The sequence below is a fragment of the Panthera leo genome, chromosome C1, assembly GCF_018350215.1.
Source record: "Panthera leo isolate Ple1 chromosome C1, P.leo_Ple1_pat1.1, whole genome shotgun sequence".
Taxonomy (NCBI): Eukaryota; Metazoa; Chordata; class Mammalia; order Carnivora; family Felidae; genus Panthera; species Panthera leo.
Window position 1 is genome coordinate 21,506,806 of NC_056686.1, and position 14,328 is coordinate 21,521,133.

Genomic DNA, 14,328 nt, shown 5'->3' on the forward strand with positions numbered 1-14,328 from the left:
ACCTGCAGGGCACTGCCTTCACGTTTCCGGGACTGGCTCTGCAGCCCCCCTGCGGCGGAGCTTAGGGCGGACCTTCCGCCCCGCCCCGCCCCGCCCCGCCCCGCCCCGCCCAGCGGTCGGGCGGGCGAGCCTGCGTCCTGCTAACCTGATTCTCCATATTACTGCGACCTGGCTTGCAGTAGGCCGCCGCAGCCTAAGGGGCTGTTCTGCATACCTTCGTTTTTGTATGCCTTTCCCCTGCCCTGACGGAATGGCTATTTTACCTCCAGAAACTGGGCTCAAGATGGGGTCTCTCCCCCTGTGCCAAACCCCTTACCTTCACAGGTAAGCCAGGTAGCCTGAGGGACGGGCAAATGGGATTTCGCACTAACGGGGCAGAGATGTCATTAGTGTCATGCATGGTTTATTGCTTTTTAATACCTTTTCAAATAATGCTCATGGGGCGCCTGGCTGTCTCAGCCGGTTAAGCGTCGTGGGACTTAGGCTCAGGTCCTGAGCTAGCGGTTAGTGGGTTGGAGCCCTGCCGCGGGCTCTGTGCCGACAGTTCCGAGCCTGGATCCTGCTTCGGATTCTGTGTCTCCCTCTCTCTCTGCCCCTCCCCTGCTCGCGCCCTCTCTCTCTCTCAAAAAAAATTAAAAAAAAAATTTTTTTTTTTTTAAGTTTAAAATAATGTTCAAATATGTGGCTGGCTAGCAGAAGTTTGGAAAGCTGTTACCCTGAACCCACCTGCTGGCCACAGGAGCAGTTCGTGTGCTCAAAAAAGAAAAAGTTACTTAAAAATTGCCCTTTAAGGGGAAGCTCCTTGAAGAAACTCTCAGTTTTACTGTTTGTCCAGTTTGCCGTGTGAGTGTACTCCTGGTTTATCCGTCTATTTGGCCTGTATTTTGTGAGCCCCTGTGGGTGCTATTGTTGGGCACCGGAGAGAGGGAAGTAGGAGGTTCCCGTCCTCTCAGACTTCAGTTTAAGGATTCCTCTGTAATACCGTTTGATGCTGGGGGAGATACAGGATGCTGCGAGAAGAGAAAAGGGGCATCTATCCAGAAGATAGCCTTTTCTGTGTTGCATTTTCCTTCCTCGCCTTTTTTCACTCAGCGGAAACTGCATGCGCCCCTTGCCTCTTCATCCTCCTCCACAGCTTCAGCTCAGTCCTAGGCACTCTGCTCCATGATGAAGGCGCTGTGTGATGTTTGGCAAGTCAGGGAATTGCTCTGCACACGTTTCCTCACTGGAAAAAGGAAGTGACCTCTGAAGCTCGTTGATGTATGATTTTTGAGAGATTTGAATTCATTTTAACTAGGAGTGCTTTTCTGATGAAAGAAGTGAAATAACCAGTTCAGACAGTTACATATATAGAATAAAAAGGTGTATATCTTGGTATAGCAGTTTTCTATATATCCTTCTAAACTTAAATTTTTTTTTTGCTTTATGACACATACAAAATCAGTGTATACATATAGCATGTGTGTATTCCTAAATATACGTAACCCACATAAGTTATTTTATAAAAATAGAACAACACCAAACCATCTGCAGGGTCCTCCTCCCTCACCACTCCCAGTCACAATTCCATGAATTTTTTTATTTTGGTTTGCTAAAGAAGGACACATGTCTTCTATGACCATCTAATATGGATGGTCTTCTAGCATCCTGGGGTGAGCAGCACTCCAAGGGCCTAGGTCTCTGTCATCAAAAGCAACTTGGCAGAAGCCTGTCCTTCTAAGCTTGTTCCTCTGAAGCATTGGAATCCAAATTTTTCCCAATTTCTTATTCCCCAAAGCCTTTCAACTTGAAGAGTGAGGCACTCCCATTTTTTACAAAAAAATTTTTTTTAACGTTTATTTATTATTGAGAGACAGAGAGAGACTGAGCATGAGCAGGAGAGGGAGACACAGAATCTGAAGCAGGCTCCAGGCTCTAAGCTGTCAGCACAGAGCCCGATGCGGGGCTCGAACTCACGGACCTGAGTCGAAGTCGGACGCCAAACTGACTGAGCCACCCAGGCGCCCCTCCCATTTTTATTTTTAATGTTTATTTTTGAGAAAGAGAGAAAGTGCATGCAAGGGAGGGGCAGAGAGGAGGGAGACAGGATCCGAAGCGGGCTCTGTGCTGACAGCAGACAACCTAATGTGGAGCTCGAACTCACAAACTGTGAGATCATGACCTGAGCGGAAGTCGGACGCTTAACTGACTGAGCCACCCAGGCACCTCTCACTTCATTGATTTTAACTGACAAACTTACAATCTACGTTACATACAACTCTTCACTACCTGTACCTGTGCCATTTAGAGTGGTTGGAGAAAAACATGCAAGCAGTGTCCTATTTTAATTTCTTGATTATCAGTTTCAGAAGGGGAATCACTGACATTTTCTCCTCTATTCACGTTCCTACTCACGAGACAACCATTTCATACCTTCTCCCTTTTCTCAAACCTTCAACACCTCAGATCCCACTTTTACTCTCAGTTACTGTTTTTACTTCCTACTTGACTGAGGAAGCTGAAGCAATCAAAATGAAACACCACAGACTCCCTCCACTACATCTACTCACTTACATCACTGTAGATCAATGTTTCTTGAAGCCTGGTCTCCAGGCCAGCAGCATCAGCACCATCAGGGAACTTGTCAGAGGGCAAATTATTGGACCCTAGACCTACAGAATCAGAAGTTCAGAGGGTGGGGTCCAGCAAGCTGTGCTTTAATAAGTGCTCCAGGTGATTCTAATGAACCTTCTAGTTTGAGAAGCAATGCCCTTGGGCTATGCATGTTTCTGCCTAGAAAATCCCTCTGGCTGTGCACTAGACCCCAGTTTCTCACCAACTCAACATGGTTCCACCACATCTCCCCTCTTCCACATCCCAGTTTTACTTGTTTCTATTGGATCATTCCTATCAGCATGCAAACATGCTGTTGTTTCCCCCCTTTCTTCCTGCCAGTTACCACCCATTTCTCTATTTGCAGCAAACCCCCAAAGAGGAAGCTGTTACTCTCTGGCTCTATTTCTCCTTCCATTCTTTCTAACCCACTCCAGTCAGGCTTTCATCCTCTTCATCCCAGTGGAACTGGTCTTGTCAAGGTCATGAGGGACCTCACATTGTTAATTTTCAGTCCTCATCTTATTCGACCTATAAACAGCATGTGGCATTGTTACTGTTTCCTCCTTGGTAAACTTTCTTCCTTTGGATTCTAGCACAGCATACCTCCTCTGATTTTCATCTGGTTTCACTGGTTGTCCCTACTTAGTCTCCTTGGCTGGTTCCTCCTCTGCTTTTTTGTCCTCTCGATACTGGAGTGACCCAGGGCTCAGTCCTTGACCCTGTACACTCACTGGATTTCATCCAGTCCTGTGACTTTAAACACCATCCATGTGCCAATACCTCCCAAATAGAACTAGTTTATTTTTTATTTAAATTAAAAAAAAATTAAGTTTATTTATTTTGAGAGAGACAGAGACAGTGCAAGTTGCAGAAGGGCAGAGAGAGGGGAAGAGAGAGAATCCCAAGCAGCCTCCATGCTGTCAGCACAGAGCCTGATGTGGGGCTTGAACCCACGAAACTGTGAGATCATGACCTGAGCTGAAACCAAGAGTCATGTGCTTAACCAGGTGCCCTAGAACCAGTTTAAATGTGTCTCCTGAACTCTGGTATGTTCGGCTGCTAGCCCAGCCACTCCACTGGATGACTTACCAACAGTTCAAACGTAACACTCCCAAACCCAAACCCCTTCCTTCCTCATCTGCCCCATCTGATTTAATGTTTGTTTATTTTATTTTTGAGAGAGAGCAAGTGAGCATGCATGAGTGGGGGAGGGGCAGAGAGAGAGAGAGAGAGAGCAGAAGAGAGAGAATCCCAAGCATGATCCACACTGTCAGTGCAGAGACAGACTCAGGGCTCCATCTCATGAATCGTGAGATCATGACCTGAGCCGAGATCAAAAGTCAGACACTTAACCGACTGAACCACCCCAGTGCCCCTACCACATCTCGTTTGGTAACAAATTCATCTCTCCCATTTCTCCTGGGAGTAATGTTTGACTCCCTTTCTCACATATTGCATCATATTTGTCAGCAGATCTTATTGGCTGACCACTTGTTGCCACATCCTATGGGCCAAGTCACTCTCCTCTCTCACTTTGATGACTGCCACAATCTCGTAGTGGGTTTCCACTTCTACTTTTGCTTCCTACAGTCTGTGCTCCACACGGCAGCATGGAGCTCCTGTGAACATGCACGTCATATCATGCCACTTCTTAGCCTACACCCTCTCATGGCTCCCGTCTCACTCAGAATAAAGGCCAAAGCCTTCCATGGCTCACAAGGCCTTATGGCATCTGACCCTGCATTCCCACATTTCATCCCACTCTTCTCCATGCTTATTTGTGTACTGCTCTCAAGTGTTCCACTCACCTTGGCCTCCCCGAGACCCTCAAACATACCAGGTTCCTGTCAGAGGGTCTTTGCTCAGCTGTGTCTGCCACCTGGAATACCTTTCTTCATATATCTGGGAGGCCCACTCACTCCTTCATGTCCTTCCGGTTTTTCAGCAGGGTTGTCTTTATCAGCGAGGTCTCTTCTGACTACCCTGTTTACATTCATTGTCCCCATCTCACACCCTGTGTCGCCATAGCCAGCAGTGGACCTGAAATTGCACCCACCCCGGATCTGTCTCTTTCTACTCTGAGGCAGGGAGACCAGGAAGCTAATAAGAAGTTGTCAAGCAAGTTTAAAAGTTTTAAAAGTTGAATCCGAAATTTCTGGTTAACAATTAAAAAACAAAACAAAACAAAACGATTTCTAACCTTAAATCCCAACTCCTGCTTTCCTAGAGTGATAGAGCACTGCTGGGAGCCAGAAACCTTGGGAACTAGGCCTGGATCTGTCACTAAGCAGCTCTGTGACCTGTGGCAAGCCAGTCATTAGGCTTGGTGAGCTTGGGAAGGGCAGGAGCTGGGCCCAGTGACCTATGAGGTTCACTCACCTCCAATCCTGCCAACTCTACTTCCAGAATCCACCCAGCGCTGTCAGTGATTCTCATCCCCCTGCCATCACCCTCTCTCCGTGCTGTTGTTCTCTACTGTTTGGGCTACTGCCTCAGCTCCTTACTGATCTCCCTAGTTCACTTCCGTCCTTTATTCCACTTTTCACATAGCTGCCCAAGTAAAGTGTTTTTACAAATATAAATGCCCATTTCTCTCTTGAACCCTCCACTGGCTTCCTGTTGCACTTGGAACCTCCCCCGTGCTGCGCCCTCTGGCCTACAAGGCCCCTCACCATCTGGTTCTGTGCTTCCTCTCTCCCATCTGGTTCCAGCCATAGTTCCAGCCCCTCCAGTATGCCAAGCTCAGTCCTGCCTTGGCAATCCTTTGTTTTGCGTGCATGTTCTTCCTCCTTGTGTTCCCCTGGTGGATTCCCTCTTATATTTTAGGACTCGGTTTCAGTGTCATTTCCTAAGTGCAAACTTCCTTTCCTGACAACCTTATCTAAAGCCAGATCTCCCTTGTTATTTTAAAATTCAGCTCACTACTTACTTTCTGTTTGCATCCTAACATTGATCACAATGTAACATTATTTTCAGTCATGCAACACACAGTGGGATACCATGCCACTGTAAAAAAGATAGGAATCTATGTGTTGATATAGAATGTCTTAAGATAAACTGTTAAGTGGAAAAAAAAAAAACCCAAAGTGCAGTACAGAGTGTATAGCATACCACCATTTGTATAATAAGGGTGGGGGGAAAATACACTTACTTGTATATACATATGTTATCTCTGGATTGGTACAGAAGAAATTGGTAACATTGCTTGCCTCTATGGAGGGGACTAGGTGGCTAGGGGAGGAGTGGGGGGCTTTTCACTGTGCATCTTTTTGTATTTTGAATCACATAAAGTACCACCTATTAAAAATCAGTAAATATTTAAAAGTTGTGTACTTTCTCTGTTTCCTATCTCCTTAAAGAGAATATAAACGTTATGAGAGTGTATACCATGACTTTCCTTGTTCACTTTTATATCCTCAGCACTTAAAACCATGTCTGGCACCTACTAGTACTCAGCAAGTATTTACAGAAATAATGGAAGAAAGAATGAAGGTCTCTTCCAGCTCTAACACTGTGGTTCTAATCTTAGGGCTTCAAGAATGTAAGACATGGAAGGGTGCCTGGGTGGCTCAGTCGGTTAAGGGTCCGACTTCGGCTCAGGTCATTGTCTCACAGTCCGTGAGTTTGAGCCCCACGTTGGGCTCTGTGCAGAGCCTGCTTCAGATCCTCTGTATCCCCCTCTCTCTGCCCCTCCCCCCTTACTCTCTCAAATAAATAAACATTAAAAAAAAAAAAGAAAAGAAAAAAAGAATATGAGACGTGAATCCCAGGACCTAGCCATTCAGAGGCACCAAGAGAGATACCAGAATGTTCTGTGGTGTGGTGTACTGTTTTTCTTTGTTGTGATCAATAAGCTAAAAAAAAAAAAAAAAGTGTGTGGAGGAGTGTGTGGAGTGTGGAATGGAGTGTGTGGAGAACCTGCCTGGCACAGATATACTTCCCAAGTGAGAGCTCAGGTAGCCACAGGAGGGCCATGTCCTGTTTCGGTCATGCTCTAGTCATGGCCTCTGGGGATGGCAGCCTCAGGGACTGGCAAAGCAGCCCCTTTCCTGCCGCCTCAAAACATTCAGGATCACAGATTGTAGTAGCACGCTCCAGTTATGAGACTTCTGCACTAGATTCGGAACTCCCTGAGCTCAGGAACTGACTTTGTCTTGCTCACTAGTACACTCAGAGCCTGGCATAGAAAGAACAAAAGAGTGAATGAATGGAAGAATAAAAGCTGAAGGAGAGGGCACCAAGAACAAGGAGAGAAAGCCTGGAATCAGGAGCTATCATACCCCATCTAGCCAGGAGGTGGCGCTGGAGGAGTGTTTTCTGAGTTGTTGGCTGAGCCTGAGCTTTTCAGTCTGGAACACAGCCCTATTTTGACCAAGGAAGAGAGGGTAGTTGATTTTTGACAAATTTAAGTGCTCTGCTAGGCAGCAGGGATTGTGAAGAGGCACAACTGGAACAGGGAAATAGAAGCCCCACACAGAGATCAACACTGCGTAGGAAGACAAGTGCTGTTCTGACCCTTAGGACCCCCAAGAAAAACCTTTTAAATTTGTTTGAGGCATTTGGGGGAAGTTCACAGAGGAAGTGACATCCAAACTGGGCCTTCAAATTGAGGATTTACGCAGTTGGAGGGCATTCTAGGTGGAGGGAGTAGACTCCTGGGAAATTGGGAGAATGGCGAATTGACAAGGATTGCTGGGTTTTCCCCATTTGTTGGGAGATAAAAGGGTAAAGAAAAAGTTCTGCTCTGAGAGTTTACTTTTTTCTTTTAAGTCAACTCTATGCCCACCATGGAGCTCAAAATCATGACCCCGAGATCAAGAGTCACACACTCTACCAATTGAGCCAGTCAGGTGCCCCAAGAGTTTACATTTTTGATTAAATAACAAAAGACTTATAGATTGATTAATGCATACAGTAAGGGCTCAAGAAATAGTCAATGGATTGAGATTTACGTATCAGGTAAATAGTAGAGGCTGGATAAACGTGTTGTTGAGGGAATGAATCATGGAACTTCAGGTGGTTTCTTTGCTAAATCACATGTCCTTACTGATGTTTTAAGAGCAGGTTTTCCAAGAATCTTTCCTTCTGTGTCCAAAGCTCTTCACAGGCAGCTTTTCTTTCCACCAAAGACAAGAAATCCTGACCCCAAGGGGGAGTCCGGGTTCCAATAACCTGGCATCCAGAGCCTTATAGAGGATTTTCAAGTCCTGTGCCTAGAACACAGTCTCCTTCCTTAGGACTAGATAGCAGTAATCATTAGTTATATTTTATAGCTGATGTTATCCATCGCTTCCATATTGCTAAATCCACTGGAAACACTTCAGTCTGCATCTTTCTCCAAACCTTCTTCCCACCTGTGTGACCCTTGTGCTCTCCAGTTTACCACCTGTGTCTCTCTTCTTGGTTTCATCTGCCAGCTTCTCCAGTTCCTCTCTGTAGCCATTAAAGGTTGAGTTCTGGGCCCTAGCTTCCTCTGCTTTATTCTCTTCCTGGGCTAATTCTTCCTGAGGTTTCAATTACTATTCAGATGTCAACAGTCCTCAGAGCTCTCTCCGGAGCTCTCTCTCTCTGAGCACCAGCCCACACATCTAACAGCCAGCCCACTTGACTTTTTCACTTGGGTGTTTCTTAGGCATCTGAATCTCAACATGTATAAAAACTCCTCATCTTCCCCACCTGCTCCCCCTCCAGGGTCCCTATCATGGTGCATGGTCGCATCACACAGCTGTCACTGCAGCCAGAAGCCTGTGTGAGTCATCCTTGACTCAAATCCTGATCGTCCCACCCCCTTGATAACTCCTGAGTCCTTCTACTGCTCTCCATCCCCACCACTGCCATTATCTCGAGCTGCCCCCTCTGGGGGCCATTCTCTTCTCAGTAGCCAAGGTGAGTTTTTAGAAATTCAAATAAGATCATGTCTCAAAATTCTTCAAATACTCTCCCATTTCCCTTATATAAAATCCAAGCCCTTTAACCATGACCTTCAAGACCTTGTATGATCTGGACCACCTCTCAGCCTCCATCTCCTGCTGCTCCGTTCTCAGCTCCAGCCAGTTTGAATTTCATTCATTCATTCATTCATTCATTCATCCATCCACCCACCCATCCATTCATTAATTCATTCCGGTAACCAGGAATTTATAGTGCCTAATTTATGCCAATAGTGTGTGAACCATTGTGAACAAGGAGAAAGACTTCATTCTCATGAAGTATCTGGTGTTTTCTCTTCCTGCTTCAGGCTCTTCTCACATGTGGCTCCCTCTGCCTGAACTTTCTTCTCCAACATACACACTTTACTGCCTTAGCCTCTAGCTCCAGTTCATCATTCAGACCAAAATTAAATGTCATTTCCTCTCTGAAGCTTTCCTTAACTCAGGCTTAGTTAGGAACGCCTATTGTGGATTGCCACAGTCCTGAACTTGCCCTTCATTACTCATGTCTGTTTCCCCTTCGGGACCAGAGGCCCCAAGAGACTGAAAACCAGGCCTTCCGTGTTCACCAGTACCTGGAACTATGCTGGGCTCTTATCATGAACTCAGTACATAAGGCTTGAATGAAAGCACATGTCCTTTTCATTTGGATCTGCTTTTTTCTTTTCTTTTCTTTTCTTTTCTTTTCTTTTCTTTTCTTTTCTCTTCTTTTCAAGTTTATTTATTTATTTTTGAGAGAGGGAGAGGGAGAGAGATGGGCAGGGGATGGGCAGAGAGAGAGGGAGAGAGAGGATCCCAAGCAGGCTCTGCACTGACAGTGCAGAGCCTGACACGGGGCTCGAACTCATGAACTATGAGATCATGACTTGAGCCATGAAATCAAGAGTCGGACACTTAACGAACTGAGCTACCCAGGCGCCCCTTCATTTGGATCTGCTTTTTAAAAATATTTGAGGATAGGGCACCTGGGTGGCTCAGTTAAGCATCCAACTTTGGCTCAGGTTATGATCTCATGGTTCTTGAGTTTGAGCCCCGCGTTGGGCTCTCTGCTGTCAGCACAGAACCTGCTTCAGATCCTCTGCCTTCCTTTCTCTCTGCCCTTCCTCCACTCTCTCTCAAAAATAAATAAACATTGAAAACTTTTTTTTCCATATTTGAGTATATCTTAAATGTTGCCATAGACACAGTCACCCTAGTCGGCCTTGCACAGTCAAGTCAGCCAGTCAGTTCCGAATGCTGTGCTTTAAAGGAGACTATTGATCCTGACATCAACCTGAGTCAAGAAAACAAATACCCAGCCCACACAGAGATGTGCTGCTAAGGCCCTTTCATTCAGTTAGCTTGTCTCACAGAAAGGAGGCTCATGAATGTCAAAGAGCACAGGCCTACCCTGAGAGGGATTCTGGTCTTCAGCCATGGCTACTTGCTTATATGAACAGGTCATTCAACCTTTCTGACCCTCAGCCTTCCTACCTGTGAAGATGGGCATAATAATATGCACATTGCAGGGCTGATGGGAGGGGTTCACAAGCTGTCACAAAGGACAGGCAGACCATTCATGTTAGCTTTTTTCCCAACCACAAGACAGTGTGGGTTAGTGGTTAGCAGTCTGGGTACTGGGTCAGAGACAGCAGGGTCTGAGCTTGGCTCTGTCACTTCTTAGGAAGTTGGCCATGGAGGAAGTATTATAACATCTTAGTCTCAGTTTCCTCATGTAGAAAATGGGGACAAAGTCATACCTGCATCTGGGGGTATGGTGGGCACTTATATGAAGTTAATGTGTATGAAGGACTCAGCCCAGAGCCTGGCACATGGTAAGTACCCAATACATGTGCACAGCATCATGACAGAGATGGTAAGGGGGACAGAGAAATGGTGTCCACAGTTCTGATCTTCACTGGTGAAATCATCTGGGGACTGTTTATCATCTAATTTGCAGGGGCTTCTGAAGGGACTGCCATCTGACACAGACCCCACTCCCAGGTCTAGTAGAAGAGAGAAAACATGTCTATAAGTGAGGAAGATTTCATGTGCAAGGTGATAAATTTTATTTAAAAAAAAAGCCAGGAGACTAAAACACTTATTGAATGAAAAAAGCTAGAAGTAAGAGCATATATTACATGATTCCATTAAAGAAAAAAAATTTTTAATGTTTATTTTTGAGAGAGAGAGTGTGAGCAGGGGAGGGGCAGAGAGAGAGAGAGAGAGAGAGAGAGAGAGAGAGAGAGAAAGAGGGAGGGAGACACAGAATCTGAAACAGGCTCCAGGCTCTGAGCTGCCAGCACAGAGCCTGATGCGGGGCTCGAACTCAGGAACAGTGAGATCCTGACCTGAGCCAAAGTTGAGCACTCAACTGACTGAGCCACACAGGTGCTCCTACGTGATTCCATTTTTATGAAGTTCTAGAACTGGCAAAACAATCTATGGTGATAGAGGTCAGAGGTTCATATTAGGGTACTGGCTGGGAGAAAGCATGAAGGAACCTTCTGGAAATGTTCTGTGTCTTCATCTGAGTAGTGGAATCCTGGGCATATGCAAAATATGTGAAAATTTAACCAAAGGTCCACTTAAGATTTGTGCACTTTACTGTATGTAAATGATATTTGGAAGAAAATTGTGTCAGAGGAGTTTAGAAAAGGGAGTGATTTCTTCTAGCGTAAGTGGACAGTGAAGGCCGCATGGCCTGGAGAGGAACTGCAGGGGGGAAATAGCCACTTTCTCTCTCTTGGTGGCTCAGTAACAGGGGATCTAAACAAAGCACTTAAACTTACCTTAATGGAGTCAGGAATCATCAGTAAGTGGTTTTGGAGATTATTTGCTATCTGTTTACAATGCAAAAAAAAAAAAAGTTTAGGATTATATAATTGCAAAAGTCATATTCAGGGAGGTAATTATCAAGTGTAACATGAGTGTTCTATTTTGGGCTTCATCGCTAGCTCTTCTGGCCCTTCATTCCCTTTGGCTAATGTGATTGCTAGTTGTTTTGCTGGTTCTCTTCTGTCAGAGGCAGCGGGATGATGGGAGGCCATGGATGGGGAATAGAGAGTGGAATGATAAATCACATTTCTGCTGGGCTTCACTCTTCACAAAGCACCTGTGCACACAGCATCTCACTCGATAGCAATCTAGGAGGGAGGCAGGGGTATCAGTCATGGTTATTGATTGCAAGCAACAGAAACCAATTCTGAATAGCTTAAGCAGAGAAGGAGTTTATTAGAAGGTTATCAAATGGCTCACAGAAACAAAAGAAAAACTGGAGAATGAGGGTCAGAGAACAGGCAGGAATCAGGGAGGGCCTACTCAAACCCGTGTATTTTAGGGTGTTTGTTTCAGCAGCCTAGCTAATACAGTTACATTTGGAAATGATCAAGACAGGTTTTCCAGGGGTGCCTGGCTGGCTTAGCTAGAAGAGCATGCAACTCTTGATCTCAGCGTTGTGAGTTTGAGTCCTGTGTTGCGTGCAGAGACTATTAAACAAAACAAAACAAACCAAACGCACAAAAAAACCCTGGGGCACCCGGGTGGCTTTGTCCGTTGAGTGTCAGACTTTGGCTCAGGCCATGATCTTGTGGTTCGTGAGTTCAAGCTCTGCATCAGGATCACTGCTGTCAGGGCAGAGTATGCTTTGGATCCTCTGTCCCCCTTTCTCTCTGCCCCCCCCCCTTCTCTCTCTCTCAAAAATAAAGAAAATATTTAACAACAACAACAAATAAAAAACCTTAAAAAAAGACCTCCATTAGAAAAGAAAAGGCAGATTTTCCAGGAGGCAGTGGCACGGACAGGGATGATGAAAGGTAATTTGACCAGCAGAGAAAGGAGATTCCAGGTGGGAATCACTGCACGCCCAAGGTAGGGAGGTAGGAGAGGATGGTGAGGAGGAGCTTGGGGTACACAACTCATGCAAGGGAACAGGGAGAGGAAAAGCTGGGAGGGCAGGTTGAGGTATTGTGGAGAGCTTTGCATGCCTGGGTGATGAGTTTGTACTTAGACTGGTGGGCGAAAGGACCCACTGGAGGTTTTTGAGCAAGGGAATGAGATTTTTCTATTCGTAATTTAGGAAGAATAACCTGGTACCCAGCAGAGGACCGTGTGGAGCAGGAAGCTGGGACCAAAGCCAGCTAACAGTAAGCACCAGTGTCAACTGCTCCTGAGAGACTGAGGAGGAGGACCAAGAAAGGGCTCTGGGCCTGGGTCACTGGGAAGCAGGAAGAAAGCAGTTTCAGGAGTGTGCTGGGGCCAGGCTGGTTTGCAGAGAGCCAAGGACTCAGTGGGTGCCGAGGATGTGGAGTTTCAGGAGGATGAGAACAAAGGGCTCCAGTTCAAGCTCTCTACCTCCTGCTCTGGCCTGTTACTGCCCTTGGCCGCTTCTGGGCTTCCCATTCCCTTCCTCAGTTACCCCCTGCCTAAGAGCTGAGCTTTCTCTCTGGAACTCTCTCCTCCCGTCTGTTCCCTCAGTCGGACATAGAATCTTAGCATCGGAGGAGACCTTAGATGGGAAAGCAGAGGCTTGTGGGAAAGGAAGGGACTTGCCAAGGACACAGCCAGGAGGAGGCAGAGCCAATAGCAAAAGTCCGTCTCGTCTGCCCCACCCAGGGCCCTTCTCTCCAACCTGGCGTAGACATGTCTCTTCTGAGAAGCCCTTTCACTGGTTTATTTTGTAGCCCCGTGGTTTGCATGCATTCCGTTGTAGCGCATATTTCACAGGTGATTTAGAATTCCTTGTTTGGTGTCTTCCAATGAGAGCAATAGCTCATTGTCCTTGGCATCTCTTCCAGAACCTAGTCCAGGGCTCTGCATGAGGCCGCGTCATGTAGGTCAGGAGTCCAGGGTTATCCACCTGGCTCTGCCTCTCAGCCTGGGGAGGGTGCTGAGTGTAGTCCCAGCCCCAGGGGCAAGGCTGGCATGAAAGCACGAAGACGAAGAACGACCCAGACAGAAGGTGTTGAGCCAGCCTTCTGCTGCTTGGAAGTCCCCCTAGGGATCCCTCCACCTCTGAGGAGAGTTTGAGCACTGCCCCTGGGCTATACAAGCCTGGGTTGAACATGAGTTTCTCTGGAGCAGGCTTATGGTCCAGGACACGTGTTAGGTTAATTCTTCAGTTGTGATTCCCAGACATGTGAGTAGTGTAAAGTCGAACTCCAAACCTGAGCTTGGATTGTAAATTCCCCAGGAAATACCCACCCTCACACTCCCACTCAGGCTTCTCCATGTACATTTTTTTGTTTCCCTGTGCCAGAGGAGAGTTCCTTCATCTTTTTCACTGACGGCACAGTCCTTTGAGGGTCCTGGTTCACATGAGGGTTTCAGTTCTATCACTTTACCCTATACCGCTAGAACCCGGACTCACCTGCCCCTCTGCCATCTCCTGACTCATCTCCCCACCCTGGAAATCTTCCCCTGCCTTTCTTTTCTTTTCTTTTTTTTTTTTTTCTCTTCTTTTCTTTTTCCTTTTCCTTCCTTCCTTCCTTCCTTCCTTCCTTCCTTCCTTCCTTCCTTTCTTTTCTTTCTATAATCTCTGCCCAATGTGGAGCTTGAGCTCATGACCCTGATATCAAGAGTCATATACTCTACCGACTAAACCATCCAGCCCCCCTCCGCCCCCAGCCTCTCATGCTATTCTTTACCCTCATACTAGATGAATCTTAGTAAAGTGTAGCTCTGATAATGCTCAGGAACTTTCAATGGCTCCCCATGGATTAAAAAAGTAACGTTTCATGCCTCGACAACAGAGCTTCAATACAACTTTGCAGTCTCCTCATTGGCCACTCTTAGCAGCAAAGCTACCAGGTAGGTAGGCAGTAAC

At 46.3% G+C, this 14,328-nt stretch overlaps 1 long non-coding RNA gene across 1 annotated transcript; it reads left to right on the plus strand.

The window, feature by feature from the left end:
- The first annotated feature begins 10,133 nt into the window (after positions 1-10,133).
- LOC122227630 lies at positions 10,134-12,903 on the plus strand. The gene is made up of 3 exons (XR_006206161.1): positions 10,134-10,339; positions 10,465-10,562; positions 12,583-12,903. It is a non-coding gene; the product is annotated as an uncharacterized LOC122227630 (long non-coding RNA).
- The last annotated feature ends 1,425 nt before the right edge of the window (positions 12,904-14,328 follow it).